Here is a 20,134-nt window from a genome sequence, read left to right as displayed (position 1 = left end):
CTACTGATATTTCGCTCTTTCTTCTCCTTTCAAAATCTCTCTCTCTCTCTCTCTCTCTCTCTCTCTATATATATATATATATATACTTCTTGCAAAAGGAAAGGAACAAGCACTCAAATAGCAACTTGGAAACCATGTGAGCCTTTGCTTCAAGAGCATGTAAGCCACAAACAGTGAAAGGTTCTTTCATTGCAATTTCCTTTGACAGGTTGGATCCTGTTGCTGTCCCCCAATTCTTCTCTAATTACTACTGACAGTGGTGACACCTGCTTGAGGAGAAAAAGAGAAAGGCTAAAAGCAAACTGACTCATTACTGAACTCCACAGGAAGGCATCTAACACTCCCTCAATAGTGTTTGATGTTCCTTATGTAACACCAAGACTGGGGGAGAGGAAAGGAGGAGAAACAGTAAGAAAACTGGAAGAAGAATGGTCCAATCCTGTAGTGGCCTTAGGGTAAGAACTGTGGGAAGTGGAATAATATCTAAAATTTAGTGTTGCTTTCCTTGTTGAAAGATCTTCCAACCATTAAGGTTTCCCCTCAGGTAGGAGGAACACAACACAAGCAACTGGAATTGTCTTCTGATAAACCATAAACAGTGATGGCATCCATATTAATGAGACAATGAATCTGTTCCAACTTTTAGTACAGATGTTAAAGGAGCATCCAAAGTACCAAATAGGGTCAGCACCTTGGGCAGTTCAAATCCAGGCAGAATTCAATGTCCTGCTGAGACTGAATGCTAGTAGAATTCATGGAACATGAGAAAAGGTAGAATTGATTGGACCAGACATCAAATCAGAAAATAAATAAATGGGTCCTAGAAGCAAAAATTACAATACTTAGGCATGTCATGAGATGAAATCATTCATCAGAAAAAAGTGAAAATGGCTGGTAAAATGGGAGGCAGGAGGTAAACACGAAGACTCTGCTACAGGTGGAAGGACACAATCAAAGAAGCCATGCTTCTCAGTTTGACCTTAACAGGGCTGGGTTGTTGTAGGTTTTTTCGGGCTATATGGCCATGTTCTAGAGGCATTCTTTCCTGACGTTTCGCCTGCATCTATGGCAAACATTCTCAGAGGTAGTGAGGTCTGTTGGAACTAGGAAAATGGGTTTATATATTTGAGGAATGACCAGGGTGGGACAAAGAACTCTTGTCTGTTGGATATAGGTGTGAATATTTCAACTGACCACCTTGATTAGCATTTGATGGCCTGGCAGTTGTTTGGTGTGGCTTGTTAGTGCCTGGGGCAATCTTTTGTTGAGAGGTGACCATGTCAGACTACACAGAGAAGCCATTGAAATCCACAAGCATGTGGACAATTTCAACAGAAAGGAGGAAACCATGAAAATGAACAAAATCTGGCTACCAGTATTTAAAAAACTCTAAAATTACAACAGCAAAACAACAGAGAGAAAACAATCAGGGACATCTAATCACCTATCACACTGTGTTTGGGAGGTCCTTTATATATAGAGTAGTCACAAGTTGGAGAACACTTGACAGTGATCAACAACAAATAGCACATTGCTGAACTAGAGACAATTTGAGCACAATTTCAAAATGTATACACTGTAAAATTGATAACTACTTTTTAAAAAAGTATGTCAATATTCTTTCTAGGTATGTGGGTCCCCTCAAAATGTATGCTTCAAATCTTTTTGCAGTCAACAAGTCACTGCCTGCCTAGAGGACAAGTTGAGGGCCAGTCTAACCTCTCTAGCATCCCTTCTACACTGCTATATAAAATCCACATTATCTGCTTTAAACTGGATTATATGGCAGTATAGACCAAGATAATCCAGTTGAAATCAGATAATGTGGATTTTCTGCTTTGATAACCTGGATTATTTGGATGTGTAGAAGAGGTCTAGGAGTCTGGAAACAGTCACCAAGGACCTCTTTCACATCAAGCTCTTCACAGACAAACCTGTGAGAACAGTACGATCAAAGAAGGGCTTCCCCCAAAGATCCCAGAGCCTGGGTGAGCTCATATGGTGAGTTATAGTACTTCAGACAACTTGGTACCAATCTACATAAGGCTCTGTAATCATAACAGTACTCAGAATTATGCTTGAAACATACTGGTAGTTATTACTGGATTATTATATTCATAATTATATTTATTTATACCTTTTTTTCTCCCCACAAGGAGATTCCCTGTAACAAGCATTAGTTTTCTATTAAGTGGCAATTATTCTGAGTCAAGTAGATGTTTCTGGAGACCTTTCTCATTCATTCATTCCACTACTGACACCAAACAACAGTTCAAAGCTAAGCAATGCTCTTTGATTTAGTTGGAAAGAAGAAGGGTTGGATTTCTTCAGCATGGTGGTAGCACGGGACCCCCAAACTCCAGACAATCTCTTCCATAGTGGCATCAAGGGTGTGCTAAATAGAATGGGAACAAACCAGAATTCTGATGAACCCCTGATGCCAACAGCAAAGGGAGCAAATAAGAATCCCACAGCCTTGCTTTCTAGGCTTGCCCATCCAAGAAAGAAATGAAGCATCTCTAGAATTTGGAAAATGGTGCCACCAAATTCCATGCCTGAAAGGTGACCCAGACATAGACTACGAACAATCATATTGCTGAAAGGTGCAACAGAACTAAAATGTTGACACTCCCTTTGTCTGTGATCACCACAGGTCATCTACTAAGGCAACTGAAGAGATCCCCATACTATAACGAAGCCTGAAATCAGCTCAGATGGATCTAATGGATTTAATTAAACACTTAGAGCTAGTAGACAACCACAACTCGAGGACTTTGTTCAAGAAAATGACAATGGAAATTATCCAGAACTGTGCAATCAAGACGTGCTTCCAATTACTTTTAAGGTGCATTGGTGCCTTGCTGTAAACGGAATAAGCTCCTCCTTTTACCCACTTGAATGAGCATTTTTATATGCCAATTAAGGACAAAGATCTAGGAGTACATTTGATGGCTCTCACCTTGATCCTGTATAAATTGAGGAAAATACCCATGAATTATCAATGAAAAAGCAGGTACCAAACACACACTTCACTCCCTCGTCCTTCTAGAAACAAATCATACTCAATCTATCAACTTAGCTCCAGGTCAGTAGTTCCCAAACTTTGGTCCTCTGAGGTCCCTTCAACACTTGCCATATAAAATCCAGATTATCTGCTTTGAACTGGATTATATGGCAGTGTAGACTCATATAATCCAGTTCAAAGCAGATATTGTGGATTATAGTATAGAAGTATAGAAGGGATCTAGATGTTTTGGACTTCAACTCTCAAAAATCTCATCAGTTTAGCTACCAGTCTGGAATTTTGGGAGTTTAAATTCAAAAACCTGGAGGATCAAGTATTGGGAACCAGTGCTATAAATAGCACTAGTAGCAGCAATGATATGGAGCATAATTTATTTCTTACTTGCTTTTCTCCATGGATTAAGATAGGGGACATATAAAAGCTTCCATTAGTACTGATGGAAGTTTTAATTTATGCCTGACTAGCACATTTTGGAGAGAATGTGATTTAAGGGGTTATAGCATATGGACAGGAGGACTATACCCACTCTTCGGATGAAACCCTTTTGGAAAGTCAATATGTACGTCCTCTCTGGGAAATAGAACATAATATAAAAACATTATTATTATTATTATTATTATTATGACATTTAATTTTTTTAAAAATCCACATCTCCTGGCAACAATGGAAGGTGTTTACTTTCTCAGCTTAAGTGCCATGCAAAGAGGGTAATTTTCAAGGAAAATTACACCACAGAGGGAGAGTCAGTCCTTTTGTATAATGGCAGCAGTTCTAGGGAATGAGGACTGGCTGACTGCAGTTGGCACCTCTGGTCTAGATGTTCCTCTCTTTTGGTGGAAAAGGGACAGAATATTTAGTGCTAAAATGAGGACCATTCCAAAATAAGCCTATAATGGAGATCCATGAAAGTAGTACAAAAATAGCAAAAAGGCAGGAGGCTATATAGTAAAAGATTCAGACAAGAGAAAAATGAAAGGTAAACTGTGAGCTTGGGGAATTGGCAACAAGGTTAGAGTGCCAGACAAGAAACAATCAGGGCCAGCCAATCACCTCCCAACAAAGGTTTCCCATAGGTAGTAAGAAGCCAGACTTTGAAACTGTTAGGCCATTAAATACTAATCAAGGTGGCCAATTTAAACATTCACACCTACCTCAAACAGACAAGAGTTCTTTCTACAACCCTGGACATTCCACATATATATATAAACTCAATTTTCTTAGTTCCCAACAGACCTCACAACCTCTGAGGATGCCTGTCAAAGAAGCAGACGAAACATAAGAAGAGAATGCTTCTGGAACATGGCCATACAGCCTGGAAAACTCACGACAACCCATTAAAATGCTAAGTTACAAATCTATGTTACTTCTGTGTCATGTTTATTATTTCTATGTGCTTTTAAATCAGTTTTGAATTCATAACCATAAATGGCACTGGGGTCTCTTAGGCAAGGGACATTCAGAGGTGGCTTTGCCACTTCCCCACTTTGAAACAAAACCTACAGCATCCATTGTCTGTCTCCATTCAAGTACAACCCTGAGTTGATCTCTCTTAGCTTTCAAGATGGGATCTGGTGCTTTGGAAAAACAATTACAATGCAACCGCATTTGTTAGTTGCACACAGGGAGCATCCTAGGCCAATGACAGAGACATCTGGCTTCCTGGTTTCTGATCAAAGAGATGTCAGAAGAAAATTAATAGCTGTTCCTGAAATGAGTTGTAAGCATTATTGACCTAAACACATTTCATTCTGGCCATTCCTTAGAGACAGGGAGGGAGAGGGGGGTGGAGACTAATGTACTTTCTAAATGAAAATTTAATTCATTTAGGGCACTGATAAATCCTTGTTATCTAACTATCATCTTGTGGTTTCCAAGAGGGGAGGAGGGTGGCGATAGGAAAGCAAAATAGGAGTGTCGAAAAAGCAGATTCACCATCTGTCATTTTAGAACTGGGGATTGTCAAGTGAAACAGATTGGAAACAGATCCATGACTGAGGTAGGGCTTCCATCTCCACACAATATATACGGTGTAAGTCTAGAAATGTCAGCCAAAAAATCAAGCTCTAAATCCTGGGTCGACTTATCCAAGAGTCTACCTTACCTCTTATTGAAAGAGGAGCCACCTCTGAACAGAGTGGCAAAAGGTGAGAGCATAGTCTGCCTTGGGAGAAGCTAAAAGGAGTATCAATGCCCTCCATTCTCTCTGCCACAGCACTGCTTCTGACCTTTTTGAATACATGAATTGAAAGTGCCTGGGGGATAGGGATGGCTGGACCCCTGAAATGCATTGGCGCTTTCCCCTGTGCACTTATCCACAAATCACATACACATACTTTTGGCCCCAAAACCTGACCTTGGCCTATATACAAGTTTGACTTTGTTGCTTCCGACTCTTTGTGACCTCATGGACCAGCCCACGCCAGAGCTCCCTGTCGACTGTGGCCACCCACAGCTCCTTCAAGTTCAAGCCAGTCACTTGACAATCCATCCATCCATCTTGTCCTTGGTCTGCCCCTCTTCCTTTTTCCTTCCATTTCCCCCAGCATCATTATCTGCTCCAAACTTTCCTGTGGCCAAAGTACTTCATCTTTGCTTCTAATATCCTTCCCTCCAGTGAGCAGTAGGTCTATATTTCCTGGAGTATGGACTGGTTTGATCTTCTCACGGTCCAAGGCACTCTCAGAATTTTCCTCCAACACCACAGTCCGAAAGTGTCTTCCTTCCTTCGCTCAGCCTTCCTTATGGTCCAGCTCTCACATCCATAGGTTATTACAGGGAATACCATTGCTTTAACTATGTGTACCTTCGTTGCCAGTGTGATGTCTCTACTCTTCACTATTTTATCGAGATTGGTCATTGCTCTCCTCCCATGAGTATATACCATCATCCCTCCCATTTGTGGTTTTGAGTTTTGTTAATTCGATTATTAGAATCATAGAATCATAGAGTTGGAAGAGACCTCATGGGCCAGCCAGTCCAACATCCTGCCAAGAAGCAGGAAAATTGCATTCAAAGCACCTTGACAGATGGCTACCCAGCCTCTGTTTAAAAGCCTCCAAAGAAGGAGCCTCCACTACACTCCGGGACAGAGTTCCACTGCTGAACAGCTCTCATAGTCAGGAAATTCTTCTTAATGTTCAGGTGGAATCTTCTTTCCTCTAGTTTGAAGCCATTGTTCCATGTCTTAGTCTCCAGGGCATCAGAAAATAACTCTCTCTTCCCTATGGCTTCTTCTCAAATACTTATACATGGCTATCGTGTCTCCTCTCAGCCTTCTCTTCTTCAGGCTAAACATGCCCAGCTCTTTAAGCTGCTCCTCATAGGGCTTGTTCTCCAGACCCTTGATCATTTACTCGCCCTCCTCTGGACACATTCCAGCTTGTCAACATCTCCCTTCAATTGTGGTGCCCAGAATTGGAAACAGTATTCCAGATGTGGTCTAACCAATTCAGAATAGAGGGATAACATGATTTCCCTGGGTCTAGACACTATACTTTTATTGATGCAGGACAAAATCCCATAGGCTTTTTTTGCTGCCACAACACATTGTTGGCTGATGTTTAACTTGTTGTCCACGAGGACTCCAAGATCTTTTTCACAGGTACTGCTCTCGAGCCAGGCGTCACCCATTCTATACCTTTGCATTTCATTTTTTCTCCCTACGTAGAGTATCTTGCATTTGTCACTGTTGAACTTCATTTTGTTAGTTTTGGCCCATCTCTCTAATCTGTTAATCCGTTTTGATTTCTGCTCCTGTCTTCTGGATTAAAAATGGGGCAGAGAGACTTCCAATGCACAAACCAGAATGGAGAAACCCAAATATTTCCCCACTTAGTTTGCTGAATGCAGAGATTCAAATGTAGATCTTGCATTTCCTTTGCCAATACGCTCTCATGGATTTCAGATGAAGGATTTTCCTTCTGTGACGGAACAATTTTCTCTACTATAAAACTATGTTTGTTACCCAATAGTATAATTCTTGTCCTTGAACTGGCATTGAGGGAACTGTGTTGTTGGTTTTATGCCTGGGGATTTCAAATGCTACACAGTTTGCTGAAAAACAAGCTCCCACATAATCCTGCTTATTGGCACAAACAGCTAACTGTTGACATTAATCCAAGTAATTCCAAATAATGCAGCAACAGTCTATGTTGTAAAATTAAGATATATAGAAACATACATTGGAACCCTCTCTTTTCTTCTTTTAGTACTGTTGAGAAGACAGAAAATATGTAATAATTCTATAATTGCATATCGGAATGCTAATTTGAAAACATGCATTTTATTTACTTCCTATAAAATCTACTCAGCGAGAATGATCTCGAGCAACATGATTCATGGAAAGTACACATATGTGACTGAGATTAAAACTGTACCGCTTTGTAGGCTTGAACCATCGCAGAAATTAAGATCCTCTGGGGCCCTGCTCTCTGTCCCACCACTATCACAAGCCCAATGGGTGGGAACGAAAGAGAGGGCCTTCTCAGTGATTGCCCCTCGGTTATGGAACTCCCTTCCTGGCGAGATCAGATCAGCCCCCTCTCTCCTGTCCTTCAGAAGGATGATAAAAACTTGGCTGTGGGACCAAGCCTTTGGGACAGTGCAATAAGGAAGCAATAGGAAACCTCACCATGCCAACCAGATGTGATGCAGATGATTGAGACAGTTTAAACAGTGGGTTTTAATGCTGAGACAAATGATTTTAATGATTTTTGATATTTTAATGTTTATGTATGTGTATAGTCTATGTCCTGGCATTGAATGTTTGCTGTTTATATGTTGTGCTCTGCCCTGAGTCCCCTTCGGGGTGAGAAGGGCGGAATATAAATGCTTAAAATAAATAAATAAATAGGCTTTCCTCAGAAAATAATATATTTCACATAACAATGAAAATCCTATAGCATGTATGAATGTCTATGTGCTTTCAAGTCAGTTTATGTTCCAGAAGCATTCTCTCCTGACATTTTGCCCACATCTATGGCAGGCATCCTCAGAGGTTGTGAGATCTGTTGGAAACTAGGCAAATGAGGTTTATATATCTGTGGAATGTACAGGGTGGGATAAAGAACTCTGGTCTGTTGGAGGCAATGGCGAATGTTGCAATTGGCCAGCTTAATTAGTATTGAGTAGCCTTGCAGCTTCAAAGCCTGGCTGCTACATGCTTGGGGCATCCTTTGTTTGGAGGTGTTAGCTGGCCCTGATGGTTTCCTGTCTGGAAACAAAATATTAATGACTGTACAATTATTCCTGTGAAGAGACTCTTTGCAGATGGGACACCAAAGGGAGTGTAATATAGAGACAGGATGGGTTGTCCTTTGGACTGTTCACCGGATCAAGTGTGTTCATGAACTAGTGAGGCCCATAGAACAGTATACTCCCTTAGGATTTCTGGCAGCTGAAGGCCAAAACATCTGGGGATCCATAGGATGAGAACCACTGAAGAAGTATACGAAACATGCTCTCTTATCACAGGACATACACCCCATCATCGTGTATAGGTCACAAAGGTCACAAAGAGTCGGAAGTGACTGAATGAATAAACAACAACACACTCCATCAGGGAAAGAGGAAAGGCCAAAGGGAAGAGTGGGTAGCACACATGACTCTGAAGCTACAGTGATGGTTGCACAGCACCCTCTTTCAAAGCAGCCTGCACCAACTTATTGCCCTCTGCTGAATTGTAGCTCCCATCTTCCCCAGCCCATATACTCAATTTCCAAGGATGGGATTTATACTCTAACACATTTGGAGGGCACTAGGTTCTGGGGGAGGGAGAGAAAGACATGTGCAAATAAGAAGGCAAAACATGCAACTCTCCATGCTTAAGTTGGCATCTCTAACATTTTACACAAGCAACATAGTCCATAATTTCCCAAATTGCCCTGGCAGAAAGTTCTAATCACATAGCACAGTCTGATTCTTTGAAGATTGGAGGTGTCTACAGAAATGTCCAGCCTCTTATTTTTGAATGTTTACATAGTCTTATTGAAGCAAAGTCTCTGCAAGATGGTTTGCAATAAAATAAAAATACTTTTAACTGAATCATTAAGTTAACCACAACATTCTACTACTTAAAAAGCATGAAAAATAAAACCTTCAATCATAGGCAGTTCAGGACACTCAAGTTTTTGAGGTTGATTAAGAAAGAATTGAAGAAGCAGAAGACATTCTGGGGTAGGCCATCCTATAGGGAGGACATCACTAAGGCAAGTGCCTCTCCATCATAACATGCTAATGGATGGTTTTCTACTGACCCAGCAGTCAATTCTGAAAAAAGGTAGATGTCCAAGTAATTTATTATGAAGACACTTAAATTCTTCACTTTCTCACTTTGTTCTGGGCCAGGATCTCACTGGATTAGTGAGACTTTTTTTCATGTCAGGAGCAACTTGAGAAACTGCAAGTTGCTTCTTGTGTATGAGAATTGGCCATCTGCAAGGACATTGCCAAGAGAACACCTGGATGTTTTACCATTATGTGGTATATGGATTTGAACCACCAACCTTTTGGTCATCAGTCCTGCCGGCACAAGGGTTTAACCCACTGTGCCACTGGGAGCTCCTAGGACAGTGTTTCTCAACCTGGACGTCGGGATCCCTGGGGGCGGTCATGAGGGGGTTTTCAGAGGGGTCACCAAAGATCATCAGAAAACACATATTGCTGATGGTTTTCTGGGTGTAATTCCTAAAACGCACTAGCATTCAAAAACACCTTCCATTCTTCGTGGTTATCTATGGCAAGTAGACTCAATTTCTGAACCCACATTTTTTTCTGTGTGGGGAGCAGATGTGGAAGATCTAAGGAGAAATTTATTTATTTATTTTCAGTATTTATATTCTGTCCTTCTCACCCTGAAGGGGACTCAGGGTGGATCACAGAACACATATATGGCAACATTCAATGCTGGTTGTACAATAACAAGACAGACAACAGATAGAGGTAAGTATTTAGGCTTTCCCATCTTTTGGCATCTTTGGAGGCTGTGCTCAGCTTCAGCCACAGGAGGGTGCTGTTGTGCCATCTCCTTGCCAAAGACTATTTTTCTTTGTTTGTAAATTTCCTCCTTTTTCAGATCACAAGGGCCATGCCTAAATTATCTCCCTGCTTTTATGTGGTTCCTGGTAATCTACTCATATATTTGTTTTTGAACTGCTAGGTTGGCAGAAGCTGGGCTGAAAGGTCAGGTGCTCATCCTGATCTGGGCTTCAAACTACCAACCTTCTGGTTGGCAAGATTTATTACAGCTTGGTAATTAACCTGCTGTGCTAAAGCCTGGCTTAACCCTTATCCAAAATGTCTAGGACCATATTTTGGGTTTTATTTTGGATTTTAGAATATCTGTATTTGCATTTGCTTACGTAATGAGATATCCTGGAAATGAGATCTAACTCTAAACATGAAATTTATGTTTTATAGACATAGCCTACAAATAATACAATATGTAATTTTTTTAGTAATTTTATACATGAAACAAAGTGTGTATACACTGAGACATCAGAAATCAATCTTAGCCACCCACGTGGACAGTTTCAGATTTTGGAGTATTTCAGATTTCAGGATAACGGGATGCTCAGTCTGTCCTTCTCTTCTTTCTAATGATTTTCTCCTTGAAAACCTCCACTTTTTGTGCTTTCTGGCTACTCTTTCTCAAGAGACCAGCTACTATCAATAACTAAATGTTAAGCCAAACATGATGGGGATCTACAAACACAAAGGTATTTGCAACTATGGCTCTGAAAGAAGCAAAGGATGCAGAGAAGCACATGTTGGATGACTTGTTTAAGATGCCAAGCACCACCTGAATTTATTTGTATATTAGCACTCCCACTGCTGCTTCAACAGCAGGGTTAAAAAAAGAGTGGAAAGGGGGAAAATCTTTCCAAACCATGCAGCACCACCTTGGCATTCTGCTGCTGGAATGCAGTTTGGCTGTCAAGTTCTGTTAGCTCTGCCGGCCCCAGTAGGTTAGCCTCCTCAGGCAAAGGCAACTGAGAGAAGGTATCTTGTCATTGGACAGACTTTACAGCTCAGGGAAAGATATTGTATGTACCAATGCATTCCCCATTAGGCAGTAGAACTCTACTGACTTTCTATTATTTATTTGCCAAACAATTTCAAAATCCTAAATAACATGGGCAGGGCGCAATCTCAATGTCATGAACATGCTCAGAAAATGGGTTGCTGTGAGTTTTCCAGGCTGTATGGCCATGTTCCAGAAGCATTAACTCCTAATTAGGTTCTTGTAGTTTTTTTCGGGCTATAGGGCCATGTTCTAGAGGCATTTCTCCTGACGTTTCGCCTGCATCTATGGCAAGCATCCTCAGAGGTAGTGAGGTCTGCTGGAAATAGGAAAATGGGTTTATATATCTGTGGAATGACTGGGGTGGGGCAAAGAGCTCTCTGCTGAAGCTAGGTGTGAATGTTTCAGCTGACCACCTTCATTAGCATTTGAAAGCCTGGCTGAGCCTGGGAAAATGTTCTTAACACCTTTCAACAGAACATTTTCCCAGGCTCAGCCAGGCCTTCAAATGCTAATGAAGGTGGTCAGCTGAAACATTCACACCTAGCTTCAGCAGAGAGCTCTTTGCCCCACCCCAGTCATTCCACAGATATATAAACCCATTTTCCTATTTCCAACAGACCTCACTACCTCTGAGGATGCTTGCCATAGATGCAGGCGAAACGTCAGGAGAAATGCCTCTAGAACATGGCCCTATAGCCCGAAAAAACCTACAAGAACCTAGTGATTCCAGCCATGAAAGCCTTCGACAATACATTAACTCATAATGTTTCACCCATATCTATGGGAGGCATCCTCAGAGATTGTGAGGTCTATTGGAAACTAGGCAGCAACTGGCCAGGCTTGGAAGCTGCAAGGTTGTTAAATACTAATCAGAGTGGCCAACTGTAACATTCACACTTTTCTCAAGCAGTGTGATGTCTCCCACTCTGGACATCCCACAGATATATAAATCTCACTTGCCTAGTTTCCAACAGACCTCACAACCTCTGAGGGTGCCTGCCAGAGATGTGGGTAAGAGGTCAGAAGAGAATGCTTCGGGAACATAGCCATACAGCCCCGAAAATTCACAGTTATTTCAGCCATGAAAACCTTTGACAACACATGCTCAGAAAATATTTCTACAGCCGTAGGAATGACTGTTGTTACTGCCATCTTGGGCTAAAGAAGGAAAATGTGAATTTCTTAGAATATAACATTCAAACAAACCAACTCAAATATTACTTAGTGTCGATCTGACTATTCCAACATTGAAATAAAACAGAAATTCAAAATTCAAAGAATACCTGAAGACCATTCTCATTTTTATCATTGCATTAACTACTACAATTTCTGTTATTTGGAGCTCTACCATGAGTGTCATGAAAATTGCTCTGGAAATGTAAAAAAAGGTTAGCCAGGTAGGAGATTGCACCTCTCTGTGTCATTTGCTGGCATGAGAGTTATTTATCACTGCGTAGTAGAATGAGAGGCCTGCAGTAAAAACCGCTCACATGCTTATATGACAAGTAGCAGATTTTTGTTGCTGTGATGGAATCAGGCCACAGTTAAGTGATACAGCAGCCGCCCAGAACATTAGCCGTGTCACAGACTAACAAAAGACAAGAACGGCGTCCCATGCATGCAGATATTGTAGGGAGAGAGAAAGGAGTCAATAGGAATGCCATACAGGTCTCAGAAGCAACGCATGTCCTTCGTTATTTAATATTTGATAAGAAAGGCAGTAGAGTTAAGCATGCTGGCAACTGATCTCAAGCTATTCCTGCTTTAAAGCCTCTTCCCACTGCACAAATTGAAGATGCATGACCTACTATGATAAAAGAGGATTGTTGTGTGTTTTCCAGACTGTATGGCCATGTTTCAAAAGCATTCTCTCCTGACGTTTCACCTGCACCTATGGCAGGCTTCCTCAGAGGTAAATAAAAGACTTCATCACTATTATGGCATGAACTATTATACTCTCTTGCTCCTCCTATCTACTTCCAATGGTTTTTAAGGATATAAAGATTACATTATCAGGGCTAAACTGGGTTCACTGCATTAAAACATACCATAATTCCCAATAAGTTGGAGGTGCAACCATGAAATATTCAAGAATTTCTACATCCTGCCTGCACAGTTCTCCTTCCCCTCCTAGGCTAAAATGTCCCCTTCTAGATTCTTTCCAATCTTACGTTGCTGTAACCCAGATTAAGACACCGGGGACTACTTGGTTTTTAATAGCAGCTGTTATTACCTACTTTCCACCATATTGTGCTTAGAGCTGTCAACTAGCAGCACGGCACAAACACACACCGCAGAGCTGCAGTAGCACAAGGCACCTGGATATTGGCCCAAACCCAGCTTAACAAAACCTTCCCTGAGTGTTCTGGATGTAGTTCTATTCTCATTCAGGCAGCATGCTGAGCACATTTCCCTCCTACCTTCATTCAAAAGAATCAATAGTCACTCACAGTGACCAACCCACATGTAGCAGCAATCCTATGACCCACTGAACATGCTTACTTCTGAGCAGACATACCTAAGAGAGCACTTTTAAGTCGTTAGACTAGAGATGAAATCCTAAATAGAGTAGTCACACTGAAGATGAAATCCATACCCATTTATTCAAGAGTAAGCCTCGCCGAACTCAAAGGGATTGACATTTGAGTAGACATTGAGCACAAATAATGAAATGCCCTAGACCAGTGTTTCTCAACGAGGGGGTTTTCAGAGGGGTCACAAAATACCATCAGAAAACACATATTTCTGATGGTCTTAGGAACCCCTTTGGCAGAGAAGGCTCAAGATCTCTCCGCCTGTTCTTTTCTTCCTTTTTGGAAACAGATAGGGAATCCTCCCATCAAAATCCCTCCTCCTGCTCTCTGGGTGTAGCTGAAATAACACTCCAAAACTCAAGGCCAATGCAATGCTCTTTCATTGTAGATGAACGATCACAGTGGTTCTCAACCTGGGGTCCCAGATGTTTTTGGCCTCCAACTCCCAGAAATCCCAGCCAGTTACCAGCTGTTAGGATTTCTGCGAGTTGAAGGCCAAAAACATCTGGGGACTCCAGGTTGAGAACCACTGCGCTAGCTACTACAACTCCCAAATGTCAAGGTCTATTTTTCCCAAACTCAACCAGTGTTCACATTTGGGTATATTGAGTATTTATGTCAAGTTTGGTTCAGATCTATCAATGTTTGAGTCCACAGTGTTCTCTGGATGTAGGTGAACTACAACTCCAAAACTCAAGGTCAATGCCCACCAAATCCTTCCAGTATTTTCTCTTGGTCATGGGAGTTCTGTGTGCCAAGTTTGGTTCAATTCCATTGTTGGTGAAGTTCAGAATGCTCTTTTATTGTAGGTGAACTATAAATCCCTACAACTACAAATCACAAGTGACAAGGTCTATTTTCCCCAAACTCCATCAGTGTTCAAATTTGGGTATACTGAGTACTTGTGCTAAGTTTGGTCCAGATCCATCATTGTTTGGGTCCACAGTGCTCTCTGGATGTAGGTGAACTACAACTCCAAAACTCAATGTCAATGCCCACCAAACCCTTCCAGTATTTTATGTTGGCCATGGGAGTTCTTTGTGCCAAGTTTGGTCTAATTCCATCACAGGTGGAGTTCAGAATGCTCTTTGATTGTAGGTGAACTATAAATCCCAGAAACTACTACCCACATATGAAAAAAATCAATCCCCACCCCACCAGTATTCAAATCTGGGTGTATCGGGTATTTGTGCCTAATTTGGTCCAGTGAATGAAAACACATCCTGCATAGCAAATATTTACATTACGACTCATAACAGTAGCAAAATTACAGTTATGAAGTAGCAACAAAAATAATGTTATGGTTGGAGGTCATCACAATATGAGGAACTATGTTAAGGGGTCTCGTCATTGGGAAGGTTGAGAAACACTGCACTGGATGTTACTGTAACTCTTATGTACTGATCCAATGGTAAAGAATGCTTGGAAATGTAATTCAATAACATTCAGAGGATCATGACATTTCCACCTTTGGTCTAGTGAGCCTTGGGACTGGGCAACTTGTGGCTTCCAGATGTCATTAGTTTGTGATTCCCATCAACCTTAGCCAGAATAGCAACTGTAGAAAGGTGGTGAGTCCAACAATAGCTAAATGGCCAGATATTCCCTGTTGTAGTGAACACTCATATTCTGAGCAAACTTGCAAACAATCTTGTGCAACCGACCTGGAAATACGTCACAACAAATATAATGGGATAAGTAAACATATAGGCTGTGGCTACTTGGCCTATGGAAACTTATCTCATCTGAAATGATGTTGAACATTGTGTGAAATACCTCTAAAAATGATGCATCCCATTGTGAAGTATCTTCCCTACTTCACAGTATTCCACTCCAACTATTTCAGATTGAGCTGACGTTTGGTCACCACTCAGAAAATATGATAATGAAGAGCTCTTCAAAACCACACTCAAGGCAAACACTTATGTGTCTAAGCCAGTCCTTCTCAAGTAAGCTTTTGCTCCAAACTCTGATACAGACAGGATTCTTCAACTAAGCTCTAGAGCAGGCATGGGCAAACTTCGGCCCTCCAGGTGTTTTGGACTTCAACTCCCACAATTGTGGGAGTTGAAGTCCAAAACACCCGGAGGGCCGAAGTTTGCCCATGCCTGCTCTAGAACCAAACATAACCAAAAGTTGTTGTAAGTATTTCGGGCTGTATGGCCATGTTCCAGAAGCATTCTCTCCTGATGTTTCGCCTGCATCTATATAAGGCATCCTCAGAGGTTGTGAGTTCTATGGCATCTTGAACTAATCTCAATTCACAGTAAAAACTACTCTGAAGTCAGATATCTCTTTGATTAGGCCAAGATTTTGTCACATTGGTTGTGCCTAGCGATATTTGGTTCTTGTTCTTTTCATACTGATCTCAAACTAGGGTTTTCAGATCATTGCTGCTCAAGGCCATCTCTGAAACCTCTTAAACTGAGCAGGCACACACAATAATGAGAACAATGAAACCCCTGCAGCCCACCCACCTGCCAAACAATACTGCAATGCTATACCTGTCGACTGTAAAAAGACAACCAAATGGGTTCTAGAGCAAATCCAGCCTTGATTTTCCCTAGAAGCCAAGATGACTGAGACTTTCATACTTTGGTCATACCATGAGAAGACATGGCTCACCAGAAAGAAAGAAAATACCAATGCCCTTCCACACAGCCATATAACCCAGAATATCAAGGCAGAAAATCCTACAATATCTACTTTGAACTGGATTATCTGAGTCCACAGTGCTATATATTCCAATTCAAAGCAGATAATGTGGGATTTTATTCAGCTGTGTCGAAGGGGCCACAGTAAGCAGTAGGAAAAAAGAAGACTGGATCACAGGCGGATAGACTCATGGGATCCAGAGAGCCAGGGCCCTGAGCCTGCAAGGACTGAGTTGGAAAGGGTCAAGACATCATTTTACTGCACCAATGAATCTAATGGGACTTGGATTTTATTATCCACAAAGTCCAAGAACCAAGACACAGCAGATACCAAGGCTCCATTGTATATAATGGGATGTGAACATCCATGGATTTTGGTATCCACAGGAGTCCAGGAAGCTGGGATGACATGCTGGAATGTATCCAGAGGAGGGCGACTCAAATGATCAAGCCCTATGAGGAGTGGCTTAAAGAGCTGGGCATATTTAGCCTGCAGAATGAGAAGGATGAGAGGAGACATGATGGGGGCCATGCATAAATATGTGAGGGAAATCATAGGGAGGAGGGAGCAAGCTTGTTTTCTGCTGCCCTGGAGACTATGACGTGGAACAATGGCCTCAAACTATAGGAAAGGAGGTTCCACCTGTAGTTTGAAGTGGAACTCTCTGCCCTGGAGTGTGGTGAAGGCTCCCTTTTTTTTGGGAGGCTTTTAAGCAGAGGCTGGATGACCATCTGGTGGGGGTGCTTTGAATGCAATTTTCCTGCTGTTTGGTATGGGGTAGGACTGGTTGGCCCATGAAGTTTCTTCCAACTCTATGACTGTATTATAAGCAAGCCCCAGTGGATATGAAGGATCCACTGTACACAATGGCTTTTGATCTCCCATGGCTTTTAGTATCCACAGTGGTCTGGGAACCAAATCTCAAGGTTCCATTCAAGAAAGAGTTTCACTGCTGAACAGCTCTCACAGTTAGGAAGTTCCACCTAAACATGAGAAAGAACTTCCTAACGGTGACAGCTGTTCAGCAGTGGAACTCTCTGCCCTGGAGTGTGTTGGAAGCTCATTCTTTGGAGGGTTTTAAACAGAGGCTGGATGGCCATCCGTCGTGGGTGCTTTGAAGGTGATTTTGCTGCTTCTTGGCAGAATAGGGTTGGACTGGGTGGCCCACAAGGTCTCTTCCAGCTCTATAAGCAAGCCCCAGTGGATATGAAGGATCTAGTGTACACAATGGCATTTGATCTCCCATGGCTTTTAGTATCCACAGTGCCACTCAGTTCAAAGCAGATATTGTGGGATTTTCTGCCTTGATATTCTGGGTTAGAGGGCTGTGTAGAAGGGCCCTCAGCCTCGGAGTGTGGTGGAGGCTCCTTCTTTGGAGGCTTTTAAGCAGAGGCTGGATGGTTGGGGGTGCTTTGAAGGCAATTTTCCTGCTTCTTGGCAGAATGGGGTTGGCCTGGATGGCTCATGAGGTCTCTCCCAACTCTTTGATTCTATGGAACCACCAAGATCCTAATAAGAAAAAGACCAATTGGAACAAGGGGGCACAAGTTGATTAAAACCCACCTTCCTGGGGCTTTTGACTTTCCTGCCTCCAGTTCAATGGGCAAGAAGGTTGCGAAGGCTTTGAGGGCATGATTGCATCATGTAGCTACCTGGGCAGCCACCTCTCCACAAAAGTCAACATTGACACCAAAATATAACACCACCTGAGCTCTGCAAGTGCAACTTTTTCCCGAATGAAGCAGACAGTGTTTGAGGACCAGGACATCTGTAGAGATACCAAGGTGCTTGTTTATAAAGCTATTGTCCTCCCAACCCTGCTATATGCCTGCGAGACTTGGACTGTCTACAGACATCACATGCAACTCTTGGAATGATTCCATCAGCGCTGCCTCTGGAAAATCTTGCAAATCTTTTGGGAAGACAAATGGACAAATGTCAGCATGCTGGAAGAAGCAAAGACCATCAGCATTGAAGCAATGGTCCTCTGCCACCAACTCTGCTCAACCGGCCATGTTGTCCGGATGCCCGACCACCATCTCCCAAAGCAGTTGTTCTACTCCAAACTCAAGAACGGAAAATGCAATGTTGGTGGGCAGGAAAAGAGATTCCTCCCTCCTCCTTCTTCCTTCCTCCTCTCCTCTCCTTCCTTTTTTCCTCCTCCTCCTCTCCTTCCTTCCTATCTTCCTCTTCCCTTTCTCCTCCTTCCTTCCTTCCATCTTTCCTCCTTCGCCTCGTCTTTCTCCTTCCTCAAAGCCAACTTTAAAAACTCTGGCATAGACACTGAGAACTGGGAAGCCCTGGCCTTTGAGCGTCCAGCTGGAGGTTAGCTGTGACCAGCAGTGCTGTAGAATTTGAAGAGGCACGAATGGCGGTTGAAAGAGAGAAACATGCCAAGAGGAAGGGGCATCAAACCAACCCCAACCGAGACCGCCTTCCACCTAGAAACCGATGCTCTCACTGTGGGAGAAGATGCAGGTCAAGAATAGGGCTCTACAGTACCCACCAGTACACTGACCTTGGAAGACTATCCTACTTGGAGAACGAGGTAAGTAAAGCACCTTGTAGGCAGGCAGGCCAGCCCAGGCAGGAAAGGCAGAGGAGTGAGCCACCAATGAATGGAAGTGCCAAGAAGGGAGCGCAGAGGCTGCTGCAGATCTCCAGGGGCAGAGGAGGAGCAGAAGCCCCAAGAGACACAGCCAAGAGCCCCCCCCCCCCTTTGCCTCCCATCTGCCTCCCTCCTCCTGCTTGTGCAGATGGGGGTCTCTGGAATTGGGGGCCCGAGGGAGCCGACTTATTCATTCTCTCCGCTCGCTCTCTCGCCATGATTATTAATTGATCAGCAGTCGCTAGGCGACCCACGCGCCCAGCTGGCTCCTCTTCCAACCCCCCCTTGAACACCAGCAGCCATGGAGCCTTGAAAGAAGCCAGAGAGGAAGGGGAAAGAGGGAGTCCCCGGGGCATAAGCGCCCCAACCTAAGAAGGGCCCATCTTCCCCATTGTGGGCTTTGCAGAGAGGGAAGGAAAGGTCACGCGAAGGAAACCAAACGACGCCTCGCCTCTTTCCCCCCCAAAGCTGTGTGCGGGCTGGCTCACTCACTCACCTCTTGGCTCGCCTCTCAGGGTCCCATCCTCGCCGGTGGATTCGGGACAACGGGTGGCGAAGTCCTGGGAAAGAAAGGCGACAGAGGAGCCGGTGCTTCTGCAGCCTCCGACCGCGCCGCTGGGAGGAAAGGCGCAGCTTCCACGGAGATGAATGGAAGAGGACGAGGAGGAGGAGAGCGCGGCGCTCTTGCGGCCCCCTGCTGGCCAGGGAAGGGAACTGCAAGGGAAAGGCGCCCAAAATGCAGGGGCTTCTACAGCAGCCAAGGGCCAACTTGGGCTCTCCAGGTGTTTTGGGCCCCAACTCCCACAAAGTAATGGTTAAGATGTTTTAAAAGAGATAAACACCTTATCTCGTTTAAAACAGAGCTGGAGATAAGCACTGCTTCTAGAGCCAGAAATGAAAGGAGAAGCCTTTGCCTGTGTTTCATTGTTTTTATTTATTTATTTACTTTGCTTATATATTGCTGTATCTCAAGCCCGAAGGCGACTCACAGCGGTTCACAAACAGTAAAAACAGTAGAAACAGCAGTGGTTCCATACAACATATAACAATTGACTTAACACATTATCCATAAATTACCAATAAGCAATTACAATGCACAATTATTACAAAAAACAACCGTACCCAATCTTCTCATCATCCAAGTGTAGTCCAGGTTCGTCGTCCATTGTTCCATTCCTATGTTCCATTACCAGATTGCACTAAATTACTCAAACGCCTGCACAAACATCCAGGTCTTCACCTTTTTGCGGAATACCATTAGAGATGGTGCTAGTCTAATGTCCGTAGGA

At 42.9% G+C, this 20,134-nt stretch overlaps 1 protein-coding gene across 2 annotated transcripts in view; it reads right to left on the bottom strand.

Annotated features, from left to right (window-relative positions):
- Nucleotides 1-19,524, bottom strand: part of ELMOD1 (ELMO domain containing 1) — a 68,484-nt gene extending 48,960 nt beyond the window's left edge. For both annotated transcript variants that reach the window (XM_060771006.2, XM_060771007.2), the window contains exon 1: nucleotides 19,342-19,524. The gene's annotated coding sequence lies outside the window, so the exon portion shown is untranslated. The remainder of the gene's footprint in view (nucleotides 1-19,341) is intronic.
- Between the last annotated feature and the right edge of the window lie 610 nt (nucleotides 19,525-20,134).

This window comes from Anolis sagrei, chromosome 3 (genome assembly GCF_037176765.1).
Source record: "Anolis sagrei isolate rAnoSag1 chromosome 3, rAnoSag1.mat, whole genome shotgun sequence".
Taxonomy (NCBI): domain Eukaryota; kingdom Metazoa; phylum Chordata; class Lepidosauria; order Squamata; family Dactyloidae; genus Anolis; species Anolis sagrei.
Note: the sequence above shows the minus strand (reverse complement) of the source record. Positions and strands in the feature narration are given on the sequence as shown.